The sequence below is a fragment of the Chiloscyllium punctatum genome, chromosome 24 (assembly GCF_047496795.1).
Source record: "Chiloscyllium punctatum isolate Juve2018m chromosome 24, sChiPun1.3, whole genome shotgun sequence".
Taxonomy (NCBI): domain Eukaryota; kingdom Metazoa; phylum Chordata; class Chondrichthyes; order Orectolobiformes; family Hemiscylliidae; genus Chiloscyllium; species Chiloscyllium punctatum.
In genome coordinates, this window is record NC_092762.1 from 79,207,695 (window position 1) to 79,234,567 (window position 26,873).

The following is a 26,873-nucleotide window of genomic DNA, read 5'->3' on the forward strand; positions in this document are numbered from 1 at the left end:
GGGTTTGAGCTGGGGTCATTAGGCCTGGGCATTTCTCATCCTTATGTCAGATGTTGGACAGATCGGGATGGCATGGCAGTGGGGAGTGTGTTTCTCAGAGTTTTAATTTCCCTTCCACCTCTCTGTGACAGTAGACCATTGATTCTATAACATTTCCTTATGATCTGCCCTACTTATTTTTACGCGTGCACATTTGTCCTTAATAAATTCAACTCTCTCTTCTCTGTATTGAAATGTGTTAATTGACACAACATTTACTGCTTCAGCTGGAAGTCTATTCCATGTTGTGCCAATTAATGCTGAATTATGGGCAGCTCAGTGCTATTGACTCTTGCCCACTAAGAGCAGTGTTGAGACAGCCCAAGTTAATTTAAGTGAAAATGGATTCAATAAGTCTGGAGAAAAAAAATGATTATCAAAGCTGCTAGATTGTTATAAAGACGCCACTGTTTCAGTGATGTCCTTTAGGAGAGATAACTTGTTGCCTTGGTCTGACTGACAAGGGACCCCAGTCCAACAATGGATCTTATTGGATCTTAAAGCCTTGTGAGGCCTGAAAAAGCATTCATTTGTGAAACAATTGCTACAGAACTGCAGCGGATTGAGGAAAAGGACAAACAGCCAGCGAAATCATGGTGTAGTAAGCGGCCAGACACTTAGCACAGAGGGGTCTTGGGGTGAAAGTCCATAGCTCCCTGAAAATGCAACGCAAGTGGATAAGGTGGTAAAGAAGGTGTACAACATGCTTGCTTTCATTGATCAGAACACTGAGTATAAAAACTGGCACTTCATGCTGTAGCTGTATAAAACTTCAGTGAGGCCATATTTGGCGTATTGTGTGCAGTTCTGGTTGCCGACTTTAGGAAGGATGTGGAGGCTTTGGAGAGGGAGCAAAAAAGATTTACTGCGGTGTTGCCTGGATTGGAGGGCATTTGCTATCAAAAGAGGTTGGACCATCTCAGATTGTTTTCACCAGAGCGCTGGAGGCTGAGGAGCGACTTGATAGAGGTATGAGATGCATGGATAAGGTGGATAGTCAGACACATCTTCCCAAGGTGGGAGTGTCAAATACTTGGGGGCAAAGGTTTAACGTGAGAGCAGGAAGGTTTAAAGGAGATGTGCATGGCAAGTTTTGCTTTTACATAGAAGCTGGTAGGACCTTGGAATGTGCTGCTAGGGGAGGTGGTAGAAGCAGATATGATAGCAATATTTAACAGAGATTTAGACAGACATCTGAACAGGTGAGGACAGAAGTATCCAGACAATGTGCAGGAGATGGGATTAGTTTCGAATGACTTCATTGGTCAGTGCAGACATGATGGACCGAAGGCCTGTTCCTGTGCTGTAACTGTTCTATGTCAGTGGTACTGATACTGATTTAGTATTCTAAAAGCACAAGCCATTGCTCTGGGATGCTGGTTCAAATACCGTCTTGCCCACTTTCAATTAATATAATTGAAAGCTAATCTGGATAATGATGACTCATTAATAATAGAACTCCCATTGATTGCTGTGAAAACCTGTCTTCTCTTGGGGAAAGACAACGGATTTATCTGGTCATTATTGTCCAAATATGGTGACTGCCAAGGCCACAACCACCTGATGAAGGAGCAGCGCTCTGAAAGCTAGTGCTTCCAAATAAACCTGTTGGACTATAACCTGGTGTTGTGTGATTTTTAACTTTGTCCACCCCAGTCCAACACCGGCTCCTCCAAATGAAGACCAATTATGAATGGGCAACAGATGCTGCCCTTGCCAGTAATGCCCACATCCTGTGAGGAAATAAAAGATCTCCTCAGGGAGGAGCTGGCCATTAAATGTGACCATGTCACCCACATCCTTACAAAAACCATGCACTAAATTACTAAAATCATTCAATTAATAAAGTCATAGAGTCATAATGGCACAGAAGGAGGACATTCAGCCTGTCAAATTCATTCCATCATTTGATCGTGGGTTCAGTTTGTTTCAGCCTGTTCTAATATGGGTTCTTTGGTCTTAACAGGTCAAGCCAGCCTTCTTAGTAATTGTTCAATTATTGTTTATTGTTGCACTGTACATATGGCAAGGCTACAGAGCAGTATGTTCCAAAACTTCAGCAGAAAAACAATGCCCACCTACTGAGATAAAACAGAGAACTGTGGATGCTGGAAATCTGAAACAAGACCAGCAAGTGTTGACAAAACTCAGTTGGCCTGGTGGCAACTGTAGAGAGACAAACAAAGTTAACACTTTGAGTCCAGTAACCCTGCTTTGTTCTCTACATATTTCTGACCAATTTTCATCCATTCAGGGATGTGTAGGTTAGGTGCATGAGTCAGGGGTAAATGTAGGGGAATGGGTCTGGGTGAGATACTGTTCAGAGGGTCGGTGTGGACTTGTTGGGCCAAATGGTCCATTTCCACACTGTAGGGAATCTAATCATCCAACTTCCTCTTAAAATCATTCCGCATCTTTGGTTCCAATATCCTTGGGTTGTGCACTCTGAGGCACTACCATTTGTTACATGAAAAGTTTATTTTTTAAGAACTCTCACCCCCACCCTCACTCTTGTCCCTGCATCTCTTGACATAAGCTTTTAAAATGTGTATCTCCAAGCTTTACAATGGGCATGATTTTTTTTTCCTTTATTTACTTTATTTAAAATGTTATAAATTTGTGGGTGTTGGCTATTTCTCGATGTCAGGAATTGTCCATTTCGGCTATGGTCTTCATGTGACTGAACATGCTGATTCCAAAGTCACAGATCTTGAGGCACATGGGGCAGGGCATCCATGAATTGGTGGGATCCAGGGAGCGGGCTTTATTTCTGTTTTTTTTCCCCCTCCTCTATCTGCAGCTGAACATCCAGAGCAATATGGCATAGAGAATTCCAAAGATCTCTTCCCATACCTTATATTGACACTGTGACCCCATTTCTAGATACCCCATGTAGGGGAAAACATTTTCTTAGCATCTAGCCTAGCAAGCTCCTATCACAACACAGGTAACAACCACTTACATCCAGGCTATCCCTTCTAGGATGGGATGTGGGTATTTGGGATAGGATGTGGGTACCTCGGATGGGATGTGGGTATCACTGGCAGGGCCAGCGTTTATTGTCCATCCCTAATTGCCCTTGAGAGGAGTGGCTTGCACGGCAGGTAAGAGTCAACCACATTGCTGTGGGTCTGGAGACCAGGTAAGAATGATAGATTTCACAACCGAAAGGGCATTAGTGAACCAAATAGTTTATTTATGGCAATCAACCATAGTTACATGATTGGCATTAAACTAGCTTTAATTCCATATATTTTTAAGACCTGAGAGTTAACGAGTTTGACTAATAATAGTTATTGTGCAATTTCAGGTAGTTACAATTAAAGTAAAGCTCCAATACTGGTATATACCTGACAATGTGGAAACATTGTCCAGATACGTCCTGTAAACAAAAGGAAGGGCAAATCTAATGCAGCATATTCCCATTCATCAGAACATTCTCAATTGGCCATGTGTTGGAGTCCTTCAACAGAGCTGGCAAGCAGCACTTACTCAGCAATAGTTGTCCAGATTCAAAATGTTAGTTTGCTCTCTTTCCATGGATGCTGCTTGACCCACTGTGATCTCCAGCATATTTTGTTTTCAGTACAGGTTCCAACGTCTGCATTAAGTTGCTCTGACTCAGCAATAACTGACACTCGGCTTGGGTTCTGTTAGGACCACGCAGCTCCTGGTATTATTGTGACCTTGGTTCAAGCATGGACAAAAGCATAGATAAGATTGATTTAACTTGACATCAAGGTAGCATTTGACCAAGTGTGACATCGAGGAGCCCATGTAAAACAGGAGCCAATGGGTTATTGGGGGTTTCCCTTTGTTAGTTGGAGTCACACCTGGCACATAGGAATATGTTTGTGGTTATTGGAGGACAGTCATGTCAGCTTCAGGACACCTTTATAGGAATTCCTCAGGGTAGTGGCCTCGGGTAACCATCGTTAGCTGCGTCATCAATGGCCTTCTCTTCATCATAAAGTCAGAGGTGGCGATGTTGTTGTTGTGGTTCTGTTTGCCGAGCTGGAAATTTGTGTTGCAGACATTTCGTCCCCTGTCTAGGTGACATCCTCAGTGCTTGGGGGCTTCCTGTGAAGCGCTTCTGTGGTGTTTCCTCCGGCATTTATAGTGGTTTGTCTCTGCCACTTCTGGTTATCAGTTCCAGCTGTCCGTTGCAGTGGTCGGTATATTGGGTCCAGGTCGATGTGCTTATTGATTGTATCTGTGGATGAGTGCCATGCCTCTAGGAATTCCCTGGCTGTTCTCTGTTTGGCTTGTCCTATAATAGTAGTGTTGTCCCAGTCAAACTCATGTTGCTTGTCATCTGAGTGTGTGGCTACTAAGGATAGCTGGTCATGTCGTTTCGTGGCTAGTTGGTGGTCTCGTTGTTGTTGTGGTTCTGTTCGCCGAGCTGGGAATTTGTGTTGCAGACGTTTCGTCTCCTGTCTAGGTGACATCCTCAGTGCTTGGGAGCCTCCTGTGAAGCGCTTCTGTGATGTTTCCTCTGGCGATGTTGACTAATGGATCCACTGTTTTCTACTACCCAGACACTGAAGCAACCCATTTCCATGTTGATCTGAACAATATTCAGGCAAGGGTTGATAAGTGGCAAATAACATTTCCACCATGGAACCCCAATCATCTCCAACAAAAGAGTATCTAACCCACATCCCCTCGAAATTCAATGGCATTACCATCACTAAATGCCCCACCATCAACATCCTAGGGGTTATTAATGACCAAAAACCAAATTGGACTAGCCACTGACATACAGTGGCCATTAGAGTGGCATAGATTTAGATTAGATTACTTACAGTGTGGAAACAGGCCCTTCGGCCCAACAAGTCCACACCGACCTTCCGAAGAATAACCCACCCAGACCCATTCCCCTACATTTACCCCTTCACCAACACTATGGGCAATTTAGCATGGCCAATTCACCTAACCCGCACATTTTTGGACTGCGGAGGAGGAAACCGGAGCACCCGGAGGAAACCCACGCAGACACGGGGAGAATGTTCAAACTCCACACAGACAGTTGCCTGAGACGGGAATTGAACCCAGGTCTCTGCTAACCACTGTGCCACCGTGCCACCCACAGAAGCATGTCAGAAGCTTTGCATTGAACAATGGGTAAATCACCTTGTGACTTCCCAAAGTTTGTCACCATTTACAAGGTACAAGTCAGGAATGTATTGGAATCTTCCGCACTTGCCTAGATGACTGAGGTCTCAACAACACTCCAGAGGTTCAAAACCATTCAGGACAAAGCAGCTGCTAAATTAGTACGCAATTGACTGCCTTAAATGCTCAGTCCCTCTAACACCAGTGGACAGTTGCAGTTCACATCTACAAGACACACGGCAGCAACTCATCAGTGCCTTCCAAAACCACGACTGACCATATCTAGAAATCTAAGGACAACATTAAAAAATGGGAACACCATCACCCGCACAGGATTCTGGGTAATCCAAGATGGAGGATGGGAAAAATTTCTGGCTGTAACAGGCTGCTCCTTTTTTTGAGGTATTTTAGGTATTGGAGGTGATTTCCTCAAATTCCAGGAGCAGCAATTACTGTTTTATATTCTGTTGCATTATTTTGGAACTTTGGAAAAAAAAGTCAAAACAACGACACTTTTAAAAGGGAGAGGACCAGACAAAGACAACAAGCATATGGTGAGGTCAGTGCAGGAGAGAGAGAGAGAGAGAGAGAGAGAGAGAGAGAGAGAGAGAGAGAGAGAGAGAGAGAGAGAGAGAGAGTGAGTGAGTGTGAGTGTGAGTGTGAGTGTGAGTGTGAGTGTGTGTAAAAAACCACAGTGCTAAATGACAGCAGTGAGCTGCACAGTTACTGCCTTTGCTGTTTGAATTCAGGTATCGCTAGATATCGGAGTGCATCTGGGAAAATTAACAAACATTTGATAATTAATACTTATGTTTATATTTTTAAGTTTAATCAAGACACATATTTCAATAAAACATATACAGATGCACAATCTTTTTAGATTTGGGGATTTTGGATAAAGGGAATTGTCACCATTTACAAGGTACAAGTCAGGAATGTATTGGAATCTTCCGCACCTGCCTAGATGACTGAGGTCTCAACAACATTCCAGAGGTTTAAAACCATCCAGGACACAGCAGCTGCTAAATTCCCTTTATCCGAAATCCCAAAATCTAAAAAGCTCCAAAGTCTGAAGGGTTTTTTTTGTGAAGTTTTTTTTCTCATTAACAAGGCTGTTTGGCAAAGAGTTAACCCAAGTCAACACCCACTCGCTGTGTGTCACTCAAATGCGACGTGTGGGTGCGTGGCCCAGCATTCGTAGGCCTTGATTCTGTTTCAGGGCCTGTTTTACTCAGTGAGTCATGCTCCTTCGGTAAGATTTTTAAAAAAATGTCACCATCAACCTGTCACTTATCCTGAAATTCGAAAAATTCTGAATTCTGAAAACCAGCTGGTCCTGAGCGTTTCGGATAAAGGATTGTGCACCTGTATATGTTTTATTGAAATATGTGTCTTGATTAAACTTAAAAATATAAGCCATAAGTATTAAGTTACCCTGAAGCAGTGTTTTGTAGAGGAATAAGACTGTGCTATTTTCTGTGTTGAAGACTGAAAGAAGCAAAAATGGCCTTTAGTAGAGTGATATGCTCTTCTTGTTGGATGTGGAAGTTTAGGGAGAGTTTAAGGGTTACTGAGGATTATAACTGCAATAAATGCTGTTGGTTGTGAATTCTACCAGATCGAATGGATCAGTTGGAGAGACTGTTAAAGGCAATGAGGAATTTACAGGAGCAACATCCCTTCCTTCATCTAACAACTTGGTCACTTCCTGGAAGATCTCTATCAAGTTGGTAAGGCACGATCTCCTCTGCACAAAACCATGTTGCCCATTATCAATAAGCTGTACCCTCTCCAGCAGCTTCCCCACCACCAACGTCAGGCTCACTGGTCTGTAGATTAGATTAGATTAGATTAGATTACTTACAGTGTGGAAACAGGTCCTTCGGCCCAACAAGTCCACACCGCCCCGCCGAAGCGTAACCCACCCATACCCCTACATCTACATTTACCCCTTACCTAACACTAAGGGCAATTTAGCATGGCCAATTCACCTGGCCTGCATATCTTTGGACTGTGGGAGGAAACCGGAGCACCCGGAGGAAACCCACGCAGACACGGGGAGAACGTGCAAACTCCACACAGTCAGTCGCCTGAGTTACCCGGAATATCCCTACTACCCTTCTTGTACAGGGGGACAACATGAGCTACCTTCCAATCCTCCCACACCTCACCTGTATTTAAGGATGCCACAAAGATATCTGTCAGGGCCCCGGCTATTTCGTCTCTCGCCTCCCTCAGCAAACAATTTACACAGTTAAGTACCAATGAGTACCATAGTGGACAATTAACATTAAACTAAAAAACAGCAACATGAATGAAAATATCAGTATTCATGTCCCACTCACCTCCAGTGAAATTAAATTTCTCTCTTTCCTGTCTTCTTGCAATTCAAGAAGAGAGTGTGTAACTTTGACCCTGCACCATTTGATCAACATTGAAGCTGCATTAGGAATTGGCTGTCTCAATCCATCTTTTCTAGAATGGCGAAAACTTTTACGTGTCTGAAATGAAGTAACATCCTGAGAGGAGGAAAAAAGACAATGTGCAAATACCTTGCTGCCTGGCTTCTCTTTTGTTGATTCAATCCTAACATGCAGCACACATTTCAAGGTGAAGGTTTTTTTTAACATAACCTGTCATGTTACCATGATAATGGGGATGAGAGAAGAGACGCAACTAAAGATCAAGTGGAACAAATGCAAGCTGTTGTGTTCTTCTGAAAATAGATTAATTCAAAGGAAACTTTATTGAATAATAGACTGCTGGAAACCATCCCAAATCAGTAAACAAATCAAAGTGACAAAAAAACTATTGCATACTGGTCATCTAAAGCCCAAGCTTTACTCATTGAAATAATCGTTCCAGCTTATTTTTAAACTTAAAGCTATGCTTTTAGCCACTACAGAGTCAACAATGATTAGAGTTGACCAGATGCTCCGTAAACATCAAGGGGCAAGGAAATGGTCCAGGTTAAAATTACCAACACTGTAACAGATACCACAACATTCCTGAGACCCACTTCTGAATATAACCTCAGGTATCTCTTCCTCAAGGGCTGAAGGCCTGTTGTCACTGGGCCGCTATCACCTAAAATAGCAAACTTGCATTTTAGGGTGGTACAGTGGCTCAGTGGTTAGCACTGTTGCCTCACAGCACCTGGGACCCAGGTTTGAATCCTACCTCGGGTGACTTTGTGTGTGGAGTTTGCACGTTCTCCCTGTGTCTGTGTGGGTTTTCTCCCACAATCCAAAGATGAGGTGAATTAGCCATGCTAAATTGCCCATAGTATTAGGTTCATTAGTCAGAGAGAAATGGGTCTCGTTGGGAGGGATGGTGTGGACTTGTTGGGCTGAAGGGCCTGTTTCCATACTGTAGGGAATCTAATCTTAATACTGTGTAAAACCATTTCAAAAAGACAGGAGAGACATATTTAGTGTGGAACTACAACGCTATTTTTTGTATCCTTGCAAGGCAGTTTCCCCTTCTCTGTGTGACATTTTGCCATCTTCACACTAGCCATCCTGTACTTCTTCCAGTAATATCCAATTTCAGCTTGGCTCTGGGCTGTTACTCTGAGCCAGACAACTTTGGATTCAATAATGAAGAAGTGTTCCGAGTATATGGGCCAAGTGCAGGCAGGGCTCATGGTTTAGCTTGACATTATGGTCGGAGTGGACTGGTTGAACCAAAGGGTCTGCTTCCATGCTGTATGACTCCGACTCTATCTATGCCAGAGGTTTCAACACAGACTAGAAGCTCCAACAGAAAACGAGGGAGTCTCACAACGTTCGAATTGACACTGCTGTGTGATGTGCAATGGAGCATTCCCAATGCTCTGATTAACACTTACCTTTCAACTGGAAACGCAGAGGATGTCACCCTGGAGACCAAACACATTTGAGGGATAAAAGCAAAAGATCACCCCTCCGCCTCCTACACTCCACTGAAAAAAGTCCCAGTCTATCAAACCTTTCCTTAGAACTCAAACTTCCATTCCCAGGAAATTTCTTATGAACTCACTCCAGCTTAATAATATTCTTCCTATAACTGGGTGACCAGAACTGGACACAGTATTCCAGAAGAGGCCTCTCCAATGTCCTGTACAACTTCAACATGACGTCCCAACTCCTATACTCAAAGATCTGCAATGAAGGCAAGCATTCTCAATGTCTTTTTAACCACCCTGTCAATATGTGACGTAAACCTCAAAGAATTATGTACCTGAACCCCTACGTTTGTCTGTTTGACAACACCATCCATTAATTGTGTAAGTCCTGCCCTTGTTTGTTTTACCAAAATGCAATACCTCACATTTATCCAAATTGAACTCTATCTGCCACTCTATTCGATTGACCCTATTGATTAAAATCTCTTTGTAATCTTAGAAAACCTCTTCATTGTCCACTATACTACCACTTTCGATGTCATCCACAAACTTACTAATCATGCCTTCTGTATTCTTATCTAAATCGCTTAGATAAATGACAAATAAAAGTGGACTGAGCACCGATCCCTGTGGAACACCGCTGGTCACAGGTCTCCAGTCCAAAAAACAACCTTCCACCACCACTCTCTGTCACCTGTCATTCAGCCAATTTTGTGTCCAATTTGCAAACTCACCCTGAACCTCATGTGATCTAACATTACTAATTACTCTGCCATGCAGAACCTTGTCAATGGCTTTACTTGGGCAGCATGGTGGCTCAGTGGTTAGCACTGCTGCCTCACAGCACCAGGGACCTGGGTTTGATTCCCACCTTGGGCCATTGTCTGTGTGGAGTTTGCGGGTGCTCCAGTTTCCTCCCGCAGTCCAAACAATGTGCTGACCAGGTTAATTGGTCATGCTAAATTGCCCACGGTGTTTGGTGTATTAGTCAGGGGGAAATGTAGGGGAATGGGTCTGTGTGGGTTACTCTTTGGAGGGTCGTTGGGCCAATGGCCAGTTTCCACACCGTAATGAATCTAATCTAAATGTCTACTATGCTGCCCTCATCAACCTCCTTGGTTATTTTCTGAAAAATTCAAACGAGTTTCTGAGGCACAATTTCCTTCGCACAAAACCATGCTGAGAACTCCAAAGCATTCCTTGTCTCTCCAAATGCATTTCCTATCTTTCAGAATCACGTCCCACAGCTTATCCACCACTGAAGTCAAACTCACAGGCTTCTCCTTCTATCTCTTCTTAAACAACACTAGCCATTCTCCAGTCATTTGGCACCTCACCTCTAGTTATAGATGATACAAATATTTCTGCAAAAGTCCCATAATTTCCTCCCTAACTTCCTACAAAGTCCTGGGATAAACTATATCAAGTCCCAGAGCTTTATCCACCTTTATATTTTTTAAGGCCTCCAGCACTTCCTCTTCTACAATGTGAATTGTTTTCAAAACATCAATATTTATTTCCGAGTTCACTACCCTCCATTTCTTTCTCCACAGTAAAAACTAACATGAATTATTTATTTAATATCTCTTTCACCTCCTGATGTTTCACACAAAGATGACCTCTTTGATTTTTAAGGGGCCCTACTCTCTCTCTAGTTGCTCGCTTGCTCTTAATGTACTTGTAGAATCTCTTTGGATTATACTTAACCTTATTTGCCAAAGCGATCTCATATCTCTTCTTTACCTTCCTGTTCTCCCTCTTAAGAATGCCCCAACATCCTTTATACTGTCTCAGAGATTCATTAGAATCCAGTTTTCTATATCTAATATATGATTTTTTTTATTCTTGACTAGAATTAAATACCTTTATTCATCCATTGTTCCCTAATCCTACCTGCCTTACCTTTCACTCTAACAGGAACATGTCCCCGAGGAGTGCCGCACGTACTTTTGTCTTGGTTCTGAGGCGGGCCAGGTTGAAGAGCCTGCTGTCTGATCCAGTGCGTCAGTAAATCCCCTCCATTGCGGTGACAAAGGCATGTTTCAGGAGCACAGCAAAAAAAACCTGAAGAGTGTGGGAGCGAGGACACAGCCTTGTTTGACGCTGCTGCAGATGTCAAAGGGCTCCGAAGAGCTGCCGTTGAACTGCACTATCCCCTTCGTGGAAGGATTCGATCATGCTCAGCAGTTTCGGTGGGCAACCAAAATTCTAAAGAACCTTGAAAAGCTGTTTCTGTTGACCAGGTCCAACACCTTGGTAAGGTTGATGAAAGACATACAGGGGCATTTCCTGCTCTCTGCACTTCTCCTGCTGTTGGGGAAAGAAGATCAAGTCTTTACTATTGACCTTTTAGCTCAGAAGCTGCACTGTGACCCTGGAATATTCATGTTCTGCCAGTTTCTGCAGGCGGGTCAAAATGACCCTAGCAAAGGCTTTGCCGACAGTGTTGAGGAGAGAGATGCCTCTGTAGTTGTTGCAGTTTGCTTCTCTCGTTCTTGTTCTTGTAGAGAGCAACGATCTTGGTATCCCTCATGGCTTGCGGTACAGCTCCTTGTTGCCAGCTGATGCTGCAGTTGTAACACACACCTTGCAAGAACTCCAGTTACTGATAGACTGCCTCCCTCACGCTTGCAAGGATTTCGGGCTATCAGTCTAAAGAAGACTTGCATCCTGGGACAGGACACAGAGGCACTGCCGGTCATTGCCATCGATGACTACGAACTCAATGTGTTCCATCAGTTTACTTACCTTGGCTCTACCATCACTGGTAACCTCTCCTTGGACACAGAGGTCAACAGGAGGATTGTAAAACAGCCATAACTCTTGCTCACCTCATGACTCAAGGATCCATAGCTGACAGTGAAGACAAAAATTCCTCCGCCTCCGTCGCATCTGCTCCCAGGAGGACTGGTTCCACTACAGAACACACCAGATGGCCTCCTTAAAAGACCTCAATTTCCCCTCCCACATGGTTGATGATGCCCTCCAGCACATTGCATCCAAGTCCTGCACCTCTGCCCTCGAACCCTAACCCTCCAACCGCAACAAGGACAGAACCCCCCTGGTTCTCACTTTCCACCCCACTAACTTCTGTATACATAGCATCATCCTCTGTCATTTCCACCACCTACAAAGACCCCACCCCAGAGGTATATTTCCCTCTCCACCCCTAGCCACTTTCTGTAAAGACAATTCCCTCCGTGACTCACTCGTCAGTTCCACACACCCCCCCCCCACCAACCCACCCTCCCCTCCCGGCACATTACCCTGCCACTGCAGGAATTGCAAAACCTGCGCCCACACCTTCTCCTTCACCTCCGTCCAAAGCCCCAGAGGAGTCTTCCACATCCACCAGAGTTTCACCTGCACTTCCGAACATGTCATTTACTGTATCCCTTTCTCCCAATGCAGTCTCCTCTATACTGGGGAGACAGGACGCCTACTCGCAGAGTGCTTCAGAGAACATCTCTGGGATACCCATACCAACCAACTCCAATGTCCCATGGCCAAACACTTCAACTCAACCCCTTCCATGCCGCCAAGGACATGCAGGTCCTGGGCCTCCTCCATCGCCACTCCCTTACTACCCAACTCCTGGAGGAAGAATGTCTCATTTTCGGCCTCAGGATCCTCCAACCCCACGGCATCGATGTGGATTTCACCAGTTTCCTCAATTTCCTTCCCCCCACCTTATCCCATTTCCAACTTGTCACCGCTGTCATGACCTCTCCTACCTGTCCATCTTCCTTCCTACCTATCCACTCCAACCCACCTCTCCAACCTATCACCATCACCCCCACCTCCATCCACCTATCACACTCTCAGCTACCTTCCCCCCACCCTCCTCCCATTTATCTCACCACCCCAAAGCTCCCGGCCTCATTCCTGATGAAGGATATTTGTCTGAAACATCGAAATTTCCTGCTCCTCAGATGCTGCCTGAACGGCTGTACTTTCCCAGCAGCACACTCTCAACTCTGATCTCCAGCATCTGCAGTCTTCACTTTCACCATGAAGACAAAACTGTCAGTCTACAATGCCTGCGTCATAAGCACACTGCTGTACAGCAGTGAAACGTGGACTCCATATGCCAGACAGGAGAGAAGACTGAATACCTTCAACTTGAAGAGTATCTGCCATATTCTGAGCATATCCTGGCAAGACAGTGTCCAACACAGCAGTCCTATCTTGCACTGGTCTTCCCAGCATGTACACTCTGCTCAGGTAGAGCACGTGGAGGATGGCCGCGTCCCAAAGGATATCCTCAATGGAGAGCTTGCATCCAGAAAGAGACCCACTGGGTATTCCCAGCTGCACACAAGGACATCTGCATGAGGGACATTAAGACGCTTGATATTGTTATGAAGTCCTGAGAAAGGCTTGCAGCTGAGATGGAGAAGCACCTTGCACCAACACCTCAAAACAGGGGAAGGAAGCTGATGAGCGCTGCAGCAGACAAGTGGGCACCAAGGAAGGAGTGAAGCAGTTCAACCAGATCAACGACCACATACGGATGTGACCTCTATGATTGGGTCTGTCACTCCAGCATTGGTCTCTTCAGTCACAAGTGATGTTGCTTCAGGAAAGCAGAAAGCCAGAACATTGAGGATGTAACCCATGGTCAGCCATGACCGAAAGGAGCCTCACACAACAGGAACATATTAACTCTGCACTCTCATTATCATACTTTTGAGAGTGTTCCACTTATCAGACATCCCTGTACCTGTGAACAGTCTACCCCAATCAATTTTGGAACTTCTTGTCTCTTGTCAGTAACATTTATCTTGCACCAGTTGAAAAGGTCAGAAGTCAGACGACGCCAGGTTATAGTCCAACAGGTCTATTTGAAATTACAAACTTTCGGAGCGCAGCTCCATTGTCAGGTGATGAAGGGGCAACACTGTGAAAGCTTGTGATTTCAAATAAACTTGTTAGGCTATAACCTAACTGACTTGGCTGACTTCTGACCTAGTCCACCCCAGTCCAACACCGGCACCTCCACATCCAATTAAAAAATTTAACTTTTATGGAAGGCTTATCTTTTCCATCACTGTTTTAAAACAAATTGAATTATGATCATTAGACCCAAAGTGTTCCCTTCTCACTTCAGTGTCTTGCCCTGCTTTATTACCAAAGAGAATGTTCTTGCGGCATTGCTTGACGTTCCTCTCAATACAGGTCACAGCACTGGCCTGTACTGCATTTTCTGTCCATATTAGCTAAACGGTTGGTGTGGCCTCCTTTGGGAACCAGCGAGCGAAAGGTCTACCCTCTCCACCACACCACCCAGCAGCTCCTCCCTGTTCTGGAAGCAGAAATCTATCTTGCCTTTACTCTAAGACATTCTTTCAGGGTTGACCATCACAGTTAGAGAGGTGGTTCCTGGATTGCAACATCTGATGTCGTGTGAGGATGGACCTTAAATATGATGCCGAGGGCATATAATACACAACGTTTCTCGAGTGACGAGCACTCCCTCTTGTCTGGCATCAAGAGTCACTGATAAACCCGCTCAACAGCTCAGTTCCATAACTAATGAGGAGAAAAGCAGGAGTATGTGTGTGAAAATTCCTCCTGGGCCAGACAGTCTGTAACTCACGCATTTGAACCGCAAATGAGAAAATTCAACTTTATTTGTTCAGTTAACGAGTGAAGGAAACAGGAACATGATGCACCCTGTAAAAAGATACTACCCAAGACAATTTTGAAACTGACCAGAAACGTTCCTAACTGGGTCATAGGGTGTGCCACAGTTTAGAAACTATTGAATTTGGTCATGCAGCGACAATAAACTCAACTCGAATAACAGCATCAGTATTGCTATACCATCCTCCTGATCTAATTGAACCTTCACTCATGTAGATAGGAGTAGGAGTTCATTTGCTGTGTTAAATATTATGATGATATTATGTACACGACATATCCAAATTTAGGCAGCGAGGAGTAAATCTAAAGACCTGCAGGTAGATCACACCTCAGAGGTTAACTCTTATCTTTAAACTGTAGTAAATCTGTCAGAGAGTAATCACTGTCAGAGGAGGACCACTGAGGAAGTTCTGGTGTTGTTCATTAAACAAAAAACAATGGAAAAGTTGTCCAAGTCTTTGGTCTGACATCTAGCATTGAAGGAATTGTGTGGTGCTGGGATTTCTTCTTTCACCTCGGAGACCAGCGTTTAAGTACACATGTTCCACTGGGCTGGAAGATTCATCTTATCTTGGGGATGTTAATGGCGATCTGAGGAATGTATTTGGATAGACCCAACCTAATTGCATTGTGGCATGAATTTCTTTCATGAGAGTAATACAGCACCACCCCAAAGGGTACAAAAATTGTTGGAGTGAGAGTTGGAAAGGTCGCAACAGGACATCTCGCTGCTCTTCCCAAAGGTTAAGATTAAGGTCCATTTCTGTGGCACGGTAGAGAAAATATAACCCTACATCATCATACAGCACAGTTCTCCTGAGCATGCTCAGTATTAACATGGGCAGTGAAAACAGCTATCGTCTTCAGCATTATAAATTAAGAAACCAGATTTTAAAATAATACTTGACAGAAAAGAAACAACTCATTCTCAGAAGGTCAGAATTTATCATCCATTCCTAAATATCCACAAGAAGGTAGCAGTGAACTGATTCCCTAATCCAATATTAAACCTCGTGTAGATTCACCCACCAAACTGTCCAATAGGAATTTCCAAGATTTTGATCCAGCGATAGTGAAGGAATGGTGTCATATTTCCAAGTGACAATGTTGTGTGACTTGGGAACACTTGGAAGGGCCGGTATTCCCATAATATCTGCTGCCTTTGGGTGATAGAGCTCACAGATTTGGGAGCCTGCTATTAATTTATAATGACCAATTTTCTACATTCCAGAGAATAATGTAAAAGCGGGTTTTGAGAAGATTTGTAGCTCAGGTTGAGGCTCTGGATGTAGGTTTGCTCACTAAAAATGAACCTTCCAGCTCAGCGAGCAAACCGACATCCAATAATATAAAGAGTTACAGTACAGAGATAAGCTGTTCAGCTAAGCTACTTTATTCTGGTATCCATAATATGCTCAAACCTCAACTAGATCTCTTGTGTTTTTCTAAAACAAAACTTTCACCATTTGTTTCAGTAGGATTTGAACTAACATCCCCAGAACTTGCAGCCCTGCATCAGTCATCCAGTCCATCACACCACGACCTCCTCTCCTGCCTCAGTTAATGGTTATGGCTCTGACATAATGTCAGGTGAGTGTTGTTGGTTGGGAGGCTCACTGACTCCAGAAACCAACACTCCTGTCCATTGGATAAGAATCAGAAATAAGGTTTTTACTCCGTGCTCCAGTCTGGAGAGCCAAAGCAGTTGGGTCCTACCTACTTCCAGGGTTGGTTCGGCTGAGCCAGGACAGGTCAGAGATTTTGCTCCGTAAGAGGCGCAGACATTTGGCCTCCTCCTGTGCAGTAACAATCTATGAATCCAAGATCTGTGTGGGCCAGCATTACACTTGTTGGTGTGTTGTCAATTACTGATTTATCACAAAGTAAAAGGGAGTGCCACTGATGACTCAGCAAATATAATTACCCCACTATAATATGGGTGCGGCCTCTTCCAATGATATAATAGCAAAGTCAGTGCCATACAGGGAGTATACTGGGAATGCATCTGTCTCTGCTGTGTTGTTCAATGTATGCTTCAGGATGTTAGCATTATATCACAGGAAGGTTTCAAACACTGACTGTACAGAACCTACACATAGGAGGACCATCTGTACAGAATGAACAAAGCACAGAACAAAGTATTTGAAAAGACAGCAGTGCATCACTCCTCATTCGTCCTGTATCAATGCTGGACAGATGGTACTCCTGAGGAGTATTGCACTCCTGTCTTTTCAAAGACTTTGTTGAACCAAACCTCTGTCTGCTCTCTGGTGATCGTGAAAAGACTCTGTTGCACTATTTTGAAGAATGGCAAGGAGAGATTTCACAGCGTCCTGACCAGTATTTATCCTCAGCTACCACCGAGGAGAGATTATCTGGTCACTTTTCTGTTACTGAGCTCGCTGTGTGTACACTGGCTGCTGCACTTCCTTTGCAACACTTTAAAAGTGGCAGTACTCCCAAAAGGCTTTCATTGGCTCTTGAAGAACTCTGCACCATTCTGAGGACACGAAAGATGCTGCCAAATTGCACGTCTTTTTGCCTTTGCTTTCTAAAATAGAAGCTTTAGATTCTGAATAAATATTCTGATTTTAGAACTATACATAAAATTCACAACCTCCTTAATGATCAAGTCAGGATTGGATTCTCATTTCACAAAATGTATCAATTTTTCCAAGCAATAGTGTTGACGCAACTAATCAAAATTTCTCTCTGCACACCCTGAACTTTGACCTCTGTCAGCCACTCTCCCTCAGTTTATGATGAGGGAAGTTTGATCAGGTCAGGCCTATAGCCATTAGAGTTTTGAAGATTGAAAGGAGGGCTTATTGAAACTAATAAGATTAGGGGATGTTGACAGGGTCAATGTGGAAGGGTTGTTTCCCATTGTGGGAGAGTCTAGGTACAGAGGGTGTAATCTCAGAATTATGGGTCACATATTTAAGACAGAGATGAGGAATGATTTCGTCTCTCAGAGGGTAATGAATCTGTGGAATTCTTTACTGCAGAGAGTTATCAAGTTGGGTTGTTAGGTATTTTCAAGGTTCAGGATAGATAGATATATTACCAATCCGGGAATGAAGGATTCTGGATCTAAATGAAGAAAGTGAAGTTAAGGATTATCAGATCACCTGAATGGTCCAGCAGTCTCAATGAGCTAAAAGGGCTAGTTCTGCTCTTACACCATACGCTCTTATGGGCACTACAGGGATCACTTAGAAAGCAACTCGGATTGTACACTTTAGAGAAAAGAGAAGATCGAGGGAGGGAGGATTGGCAAAAAATCTTTAAAATTGAGAGAGATTAATATGTTGAAAATGAGAAGGAAATGAATGCAAGAATGCCCAGAGGACACTGAGCATTCACAATTGACAAAAGAGCCTGAAGTGAGATGAGAAGATTCAATGGCATCTTTCAAGAGAAACATGGATTGAAACTTGAAGAATACATTTGTCAGGGAACAGGGAGAAGTAGGGGCAAGGGAGATTAATTGGATAGTTTCTTCAAGGAGGTACAATGAGCTAAATTACTCTCTCAAGCGTTTTGCAAAAAAAAAGGGCAGACCTGCATTTATGTAGCACTGTTCATTTGTCCACAGTAGCTATCTCAAGTCACCTGAAAGCCAATTCACTGTTGAAGCTGTTATAATGTAGGAAACACAGCAACTGATTCACGTACAGCAAGGTCCGACACACAACCATGTGACCATGATGAGATAATCTGCTTTAGTCCTGTTGCTTGAGGAATAAACATTGACTAGGCACTAGGGAACAGTGGGAGAATACAGCATCAAGAGGCTGTGGTGTTGTTGTAATGTCACTGGGTTAGTAATCCAGAATCTGAGGTTCACACACTTGGGACATGGGTCCTCATCCCATTATGGTAAATTTTGAATTCTATTGCAAAAGATCATCTATTGAAAAAGCAACTGTGTAACCACCGCTTTTTTTTTGTAAAATCCCATGTGTGGCTCATTAATGTCTTTCAGAGAAGGAAATCTACCATCTTTACCTGGTCTGGCCTACACGTGACTCCAGATCCATAGTAATGTGGCTGACTCATAACTGCCATCTGAAATGAGCCTTGTAGGCCAATGCACAATTAGGGATGGGCAATAAATAGAGGTCTTACCAGTGATGCCTAAAGCTTTCGAATGCATTAATAAGAACTATACTTTGAAATCCTGCCATGAGCTTTTTAAATTTATGGGCTTCAGTTCATCCAAAAGGCAACCTTTCTGGTATCAGCTCATCACTGGACTGGAACATAGGCCTTGAATTTGTGCTCATAACATAACCTTGTGTCTCAGAGATGAGGGAGCTACCAACCAAACAAGGTCTGACACTTTCTAAGAATCTATAATTCAACATGGGGCAGACAAAACCAAAATTCTCCAAAGTTTTCCAACTGGATTGTGGGTGTGAATAGACCCTTGCAAGTCTATTGCAGGATAAATATCGCTGGCTGGAATGAAGAACCCTCAAACCTATCTATCCTCCTGAGCTCAGGTATGAATATGAAGCCGCACAAGGAGGAAATACTTGGCAAGAAGCAACAATTAAAATATATTGGAGTGGTGACATCTCTTGATGAGCTCATTAAATTGATGAGTGACAGTCTGGAAGATTGTTACACCTCTCATCTTCAGCGAGTTTCAGCCCCGTGTGCCATGAGGCCTGTTAGCCCAGTTGTCATGGTGAAGCCTGTTGCCCTTGTAAACAAGCCCACAGAAAGTCAACAAAGCTCAAGGTGACTGTCAGCTTGTGGCTTAAGGTTTCAGATTGACAATAGCAACGTACAGTGTGGTGTCAGGCATGTTTCCAGTTAGGTGAAGCCTCACTGCTGCATCATAAATGCATCTAGCATAGAAAACACACAGAGTACAAAATATTCTTGGCTATTTCTTTTATTTCTGCTTCTGTTTTTAATGCTGTCGCTTATATACTAAGATGGCACCGAAGAATGGCAACTTTGTAAATTTTCACCGTACTCCTGTATTCCTGTCACATGCCCAGTGAAGTAAGACCATAACAAAAGACATAAGAGCAGAAATTAGGCCATTCAGCCCATCGAGTCTGCTCCACCATTCAATCATGGCTGATACGTTTCTCAACCTCATTCTCCTGTGTTCTCCCCGTAACCCTTGATCCCCTTGATACTCAAGAACCTATCTATCTCAGTCTTAAAGATACTCAATGATCTGGCCTCCACAGCCTTCTATGGCAGTGAATTCCATAGATTCACCACTCTCTGGCTGAAGAAGTTTCTCATCTCCATTCTAAAAGGTCTTCCCTTTACTCTAAGGCTATGTCCTCGGGTCCCAGTCTCTCCTATGAATGAAATCATCATCCCACCATCTATTCTGTCTGGCCATTCAGTATTCTGTACGATTCAATTAGATCCCCACACCTCTTCCTAAACTCCATTGGCTGTCCATCCAGAGTCCTCAAACATTCCTCATATGTTAAGCTTTTTAATTCTTGGAACCATTCTCATGAACCTCCAAGTAGTTGAGGCTTCCTCACTGAATGTTTTTAAAGCTAAAATAGAAAGGAATTAAGGGTTACGGTGAGGGGGGGGGGGTAGGTGGAGCTGAAGCCACAAAAAGATCAGCCATGATCTTCTTGAATGGCAGATGCATGCTCAAAGGCCCAGATGGCCTACTCGTGGTCCGAGTTCTTATGACAATAAATTCAAATTTGAAACAAAAATATAAATTCAAATTGACACGTAGAGTGAGACCCCATAGAAATTGAGTCATACAGCACAGAAACAGACCCTTCGATCCAACTCATCCACGCTGACCAGGTTTCCCAAGCTAATCAAGTCCCATTTGGCCCACACCCATCTAAACCTTCCCTGTCTATGTACCTATCCAAATGTGTTTTAAATGTTGTAATTGTACCAGCCTCCACCACTTCCTTTGGCAACTCATTCCACACACGCACCACCCTTTGTGTGAAAAGTTTGCCCCTCTGGTTCCTTCTATATCTTTCCCCTCTCACCTTAAACCTATACCCTCCTAGTTTTAGTCTCCCCGACCCTGGGGAAAAGACCCTTGGCTGTTAAGCTTATCTACATCCCACATGATTTTATCAACTTCTGTAACAAGGAGCTTAACTTTAAGGGGAAGGGCAGGAGGTTTAGAGGGAATTTGCAGAAAAAGTAGTTTCATCCAGAGGCTGATGAGAGTCTGGAAGGCACTGCCTGGGAGGGTAGTTGAGGCAGGAATCCTCAAAAACAAAATCAGAAATTGCTGGAAAAACTCAGTAGGTCTGGCAGCATCTGAAGAGGGAAAGCAGACTTAACGTTGTGGGTCCACTGACCCTCCTTCACAACCTCACAACCTTCAAAAAGTACTTGGATAAACACTCAAAATATTGTAACATTTAAGGCTATGGGCCAAATGCTGAAAAATGGGATGAGAGTAGTTGGGCTGAAAGGCCTTTTCTATGCTGTATAACTCCATGCCTATGACTTACTATGACTCATCTACATAAGTATTCTAATGCCGTGTTGAGGCTGTATAGTCAGACAGCCCAGGCTTTAATTTACAACAATCAAATAAGTTTCCATCTGCCTTTTAAGTCTTGAATCAAGCTGTTGTCCCATGGTAAATCAGTGTTAAATTTTGTTTGCTAACAGCTTCGTGAAGCACATTGAGATGATTTATTATGTTAAAGTTGCTATATAAATGCAAGCTGCTGTGTCCTCATCGCAGCACACTAGTACATTGAAGGCTAAAGCATTTCTTCTGAGGGAGCAGGCCACCAACTCTGAGAAACTATGTAGTTGCATGGTGGCTCAGTGGCTAGCATTGCTGCCTCACAGTGCCAGGGATCCACAGGTTCGATCCCATCCTTGGGCAGCTGCCTGTGTGGAGTTTGTGTATTTGCTCTGGTTCCCTCCAACAAAGATGTGCAGGTTAGGTGGATTGGCTGTGCTAAATTGTGCAGGCTAGGTGGGTTAGCCATGGGAATTGTAGGGTTACAGGGGTAGGTCTGGGTGGGATGCTCTTTGGCGGGTCAGTTTTGCCTGTTTCCACATCGTAGGGATTCTATGATATGAGGAAGAACAGTGATAACACAGTCAGGTGTATTCCAGTCAACGGGCACACTCCCTCCTGGTTTGTGCTCCACTGTTGTTTATTCAGCTCGTGCGTGTCAACCCGATTATCCTACCACACAATGTTTATTATCCATCACTGAGCTCACCCTCCAATGCAAAAAAAAACATGGAACAGTTACAATTTTAATTAGTTTTTCTTACACCATTCGCTTCCCAGAGTGTCTCATTGGAATAAGACAAAAGAGCGTGTATTAATTAAATGCAAGAGCTACAGTTCTCACTTCATGTTTCAACAGACTGGCTTTAGAGGCATTAAAAGATTAATTTGACTGTGATTCGTTTAAAATGCAAATACCTGCTTGCAGTTAACCTCGGCCTGTGAGGAGGGAAGTAATAGGGGACTGCTGTAATTTGCACCACCTAGTGACAATAATGGGTATTGTGCCTACCTCCCCAGGCGAACTTGCCTTGAATCACTGAATGGACATTCCCATTGCATTTTCAGCAGCTAAATCTGTTTAGGTCTTCAGGGTGTTTTCTGATACATGCTTTTTATATATTATTTCTATGACTGCAAATTGCTACCTTTACACAATGGAGTTCAGTACACGAGTGTAAATATTTATTTCCATTTTTGTCCCAATCATCTCATGTATATCATTACTCCTGTTGATGCAAAGAAAGGAATTCTGATGTTGTTGACAGAGAGCCATTGGAATTGTGATGAGAACTAAGGTACGTTTGGTTGAAGAAAGACTTTTGTTTGTCTTGTAACTTTCATGATATCAAACCATCACAGAACACGTTAAGACTCATAGAGGTCCACAGCACAGAAAAAGGCCCTTTGGCCGATCAAGTCTGTGCCAGTCAAAAATAAGCACCTGACCATTCTAATTCCATCTTACAGGACCAGGCGTATAGCCTTGTATGCCTTGCATATCTAAACTGGGGAGGTGATCACTGAGTGGTATTTTTGCAGGACTATTAATTCAGAAACCCATAACAGTTGGTGGAATTTGAATTCAATAAGGGGAAAAAAAATCTGGAATTAAGAGACTAATAAAGACCATGAGCCAATTGTTGGGGAAAACCCATCTGGGTCAATAATGTCCTTTAACGGAAGGAAATCAGCATCCTTACTTAGTCTGGCTTACATGTGATTCCAGACCCGCAGCAATGTGGTTGACTCTTAACTGCCCTCTAGGCAAATAGGGATAGGCAATAAATAGTCATAGAGATGAAAAACATGGAAACAGACCCTTTGGTCCAACCCGTCCAGGCTGACCAGATATCCCAACGCAATCTAGTCCCACCTGCCAGCACCCAGCCAATACCCCTCCAAACCCTTCCTATTCATACACCCATCCAAATGCCTCTTAAATGTTGCATCCACCACTTCCTCTGGCAGCTCATTCCATATACGTACCACCCTCTGTGTGAAAAAGTGCTGCCTGATCAGCAATGCTCTCATGCCTTGATTGAATAAATTTTTTAAAACTTCTTTAATGTGATAAGGGTTTCAGAGAGAAATAGAAAAGCAGATACGTCGGTAAATTTCAAGCAGAGTTTTTCAGGAAGCGATGTTGCAGCATTTTTTTTCCAAGAATTCTGTTTCTTTACACAATTTGTAAGAGCACACTTCACAACATTTCAAATTTACCATCACCCAAAGTGCAAAACAGATCAACTTATGTCAACGCAGTATGTGGCCCAATGTGGTCGTCTCATTGCACAAGTACAAGTTATATCCACAATATACATTTTCACTTCATGTCAAAGACTCTCTGATGCATATAGCCCGAGGGCTTTCACAAAGTTTCCAGCTCTACTCTGGCAGAAGGAAATGACTATTTCCTGATGAGCCTTGAATGACCATCAGGGCAATCCTCAGTCGCTGAGCCAGTCTGTCTGCATCACACAGTCGCCAACAACCTTCTGTGAGGGAAGACCAGAAAGTTTTGGTTGGACCAAATCGCGTCTTTCACTGAGTTGGTGCTTGCAGCAGCAGCTGATGACTGTCTCAGTGTGCGTCCCCAGGAACAGCCTGCACCACTGTGATATTCTGAACAAAAACTATTGTATCTCCTTCTAACCTTGCTTTGCAAAAGCACACCCCAGAATGAGCCTGGCAACAATAAACTACTTTTGCAGAAACGCAGCAGTCAATTGACTTGGTTTATTTTATGATTGCCACGTGCACTGTGACACAGTGAAATGTATTGTTTTGGATGCTATCCAGGCAAATCATACCAAATGTGGGGCAGCACGGTGGCTCAGTGGTTAGCACTGCTGCCTCACAGCACCAGGATCCCAGGTTTGGTTCCAGCCTCGGGCGACTGTCTGTGTGGAGTTTGCACATTCTCCCAGTGTCTGCGTGGGTTTCCTCTGGGTGCTCCAGTTTCCTCCCACAGTCCAACGATATGCAGACCAGGTGAATTGGCCATGCTAAATTGCCCAGAGTGTTAGGTGCATTAGTCAGAGGGAATTGGTTCTGGGTGGGTTACTCTTTGGAGGGTCAGAGTTGACTGGTTGGGCCGAAGGGCCTGTTTCCACACGGTAGGGAATCTAATCTAAAATGTAAGTACATCAGGGTAATAGAACAGAATGCAGAGTATAGTGTTGAAGGTGCAGAGAAAGATCAACTTTCATATTTGAGAGGTCCTTTCAAAGGTCTGATGACAGCAGGAGGAGCTGTTTTTAAATCTGTCGGTACGTGTTTTTCAAACTGTGCCTGGAACTCACATAAACCATATTGTAAGAATGACCAGATAATCTGATTTTTTAGTAGTGATGTATGCTGAGGAATAAATATTGGACATGATCATGAATGATCTGTTCCAACCTTTTGCATTTACCCAGGAACTCCCCAGTTTACTGTCTCACCTGGAAGATGGCACCTCTGACAGTGCAGTATCCCGTCCCTCTGTACTTAAGAATCAAGGAGTGTGGTTTCACAGATGTTAACAGTTATCCCCTTACTCACTGTCTTGACTCAGATATGAATGTGTGCTGTTTGAGTCCAGTCACTGTGCCCACAGTCTGTTCGGTCATGTGTGGTGTAAGGTCTGTATTGTAACCCAGTGCCTTTGAAATATCCCTAGCAGCAGGAAAGACTGGATCGCAGCCAGGATAGAAAACCTCTTCTGAGCTGGGACATGACCAGGCTGGGAATACCGATATTTTAAATGTTAACTTGGTTCATTTGATAGCAGCCCACTTCAGTCAGAGCCTAGAATACAGTGATACAGTGGGGTGGCACGGCGGCTCAGTGGTTAGCACTGCTGTCTCACAGCACCAGGGTCCCAGGTTCGATTCCAGCCTTGGGCAGCTGTCTGTGTGGAGTTTTCACATTCTCCCTGTGTCTGTGTGGGTTTTCTCCGGGTGCTCTGGTTTCCTCCCACAGTCCAAAGATGTGCAGGTTAGGTGAATTGCCCATGGTGCTAGGTGCTAGTCAAAGGGAAATGGGTCTGGGAGGGTCACTCTTCAGAGGGTCAGTGTGGACTGGTTGGGCCAAATGGTCTGTTTCCGCACTGTAGTAAATCTAATCTATAAATTTAACTTTGTGGGCAGCATGGTGGCATGGTGGTTAGCACTGCTGCCTCACAGCGCCAGAGACCCAGGTTCAATTCCCACCTCAGGCGACTGACTGTGTGGAGTTTGCACGTTCTCCCCGTGTCTGCGTGAGTTTCCTCCGGGTGCTCTGGTTTCCTCCCACAGTCCAACGATGTGCAGGTAAGGTGAATTGGCCATGCTAAATTGCCCATAGTGTTAGGTAAGGGGTAAATGTAGAGGTATGGGCGGGTTGGTGTGGACTTGTTGGGCCGAAGGGCCTGTTTCCACACTGTAAAGTAATTTAATGTAATCTAATAAGAACTAGGAGCAGGAGTAAGCCATCTGACCCTTCAAGCCTTCTTCACCATTCAGTAACATCATGGCTGCACACATCTTGAAGTCTCCAGTAATGTCTTGAGAGACCTGTGTCGTTGGAGGCAATTGGATTTAGTTTTTCTTCTACTTAAATGAATTTTGATTGCAGCCAATATCCTTAGCATGATCAAATCAGACTGCAGTTCTATCTGTCCCTTTGGCTAAGATTACAAGAAACTACTGGAAGGAGGGCTTTGCAAAACATTGATCTTTCACCATTAACCAAAAAAGATGAATTCAGCGCTCATCTTATTGTTGCTGGTGGGACCTGTCTATGAATTTGTTTCTGAATTTGTCCACACAAGACAGGGCAGGACATGTATGTTCTTTCTGAAGAAGAGCAAGGGAGTTCTCCCTGATGAGGTAAAAACAATGACTGCAGATGCTGAAAACCAGATTCTGGATTAGTGGTGCTGGAAGAGCACAGCAGTTCAGGCAGCATCCAAGGAGCTTCGAAATCAACGTTTCGGGCAAAAGCCCTTCATCATTTCAGTTCTCCCTGATATCAGGGCTAGACCTCAATCAACATCACAAAACCAAATTACTGGTTATGTTATCCAACACAGTGTTATCACCCTGAAATCACTATAGTGAAGAAAGAGGCCATTCGGCCCACCAATCTGCACTGACCCTCGGAAGAGTATTCCACACAGACTTATCCCTGAAACTCTGCATTTACCATGGTTAATCCATCTAGCTTGCACACTCCAGGGCAATTTACCAAGGCCAATTCACCTAACCCTGTACAATAGTGGAATGTGGGAGAAAAGCAGAGTATCTGGAGGAAACCCATACAGACACGGGGAGAATGTGCAAATTCCCCACAGTCACCCACGACCAAAATCAAACCTGTGTCCCTGGTGCTGTGAGGCAGCAGTGCTAACCACAGTAACTCCGTGCCACCCCATCTCAGATGTCGAAAAAAATAGTATCGTGACTTTCGCATTGTATCGTGATTTGGGAAATAGTGGTAATATGACGTGATGTTATGAAGAATGCTTTTAGGTTTGGACTGTGGACTAAAAATCAAAAAGATACTTTTTAAACCAAGGAGGCTGTGTAAAGACATGTTTGCGATTGTATACACAACGTTGCTTTTTCCGGGAACAGTGAGAGCAAATGGATTCAGAATGGGTTCTGAGCTAACGAACATCTGATTGACAATGTACTTCATTTTTGACCAGGTGATCAT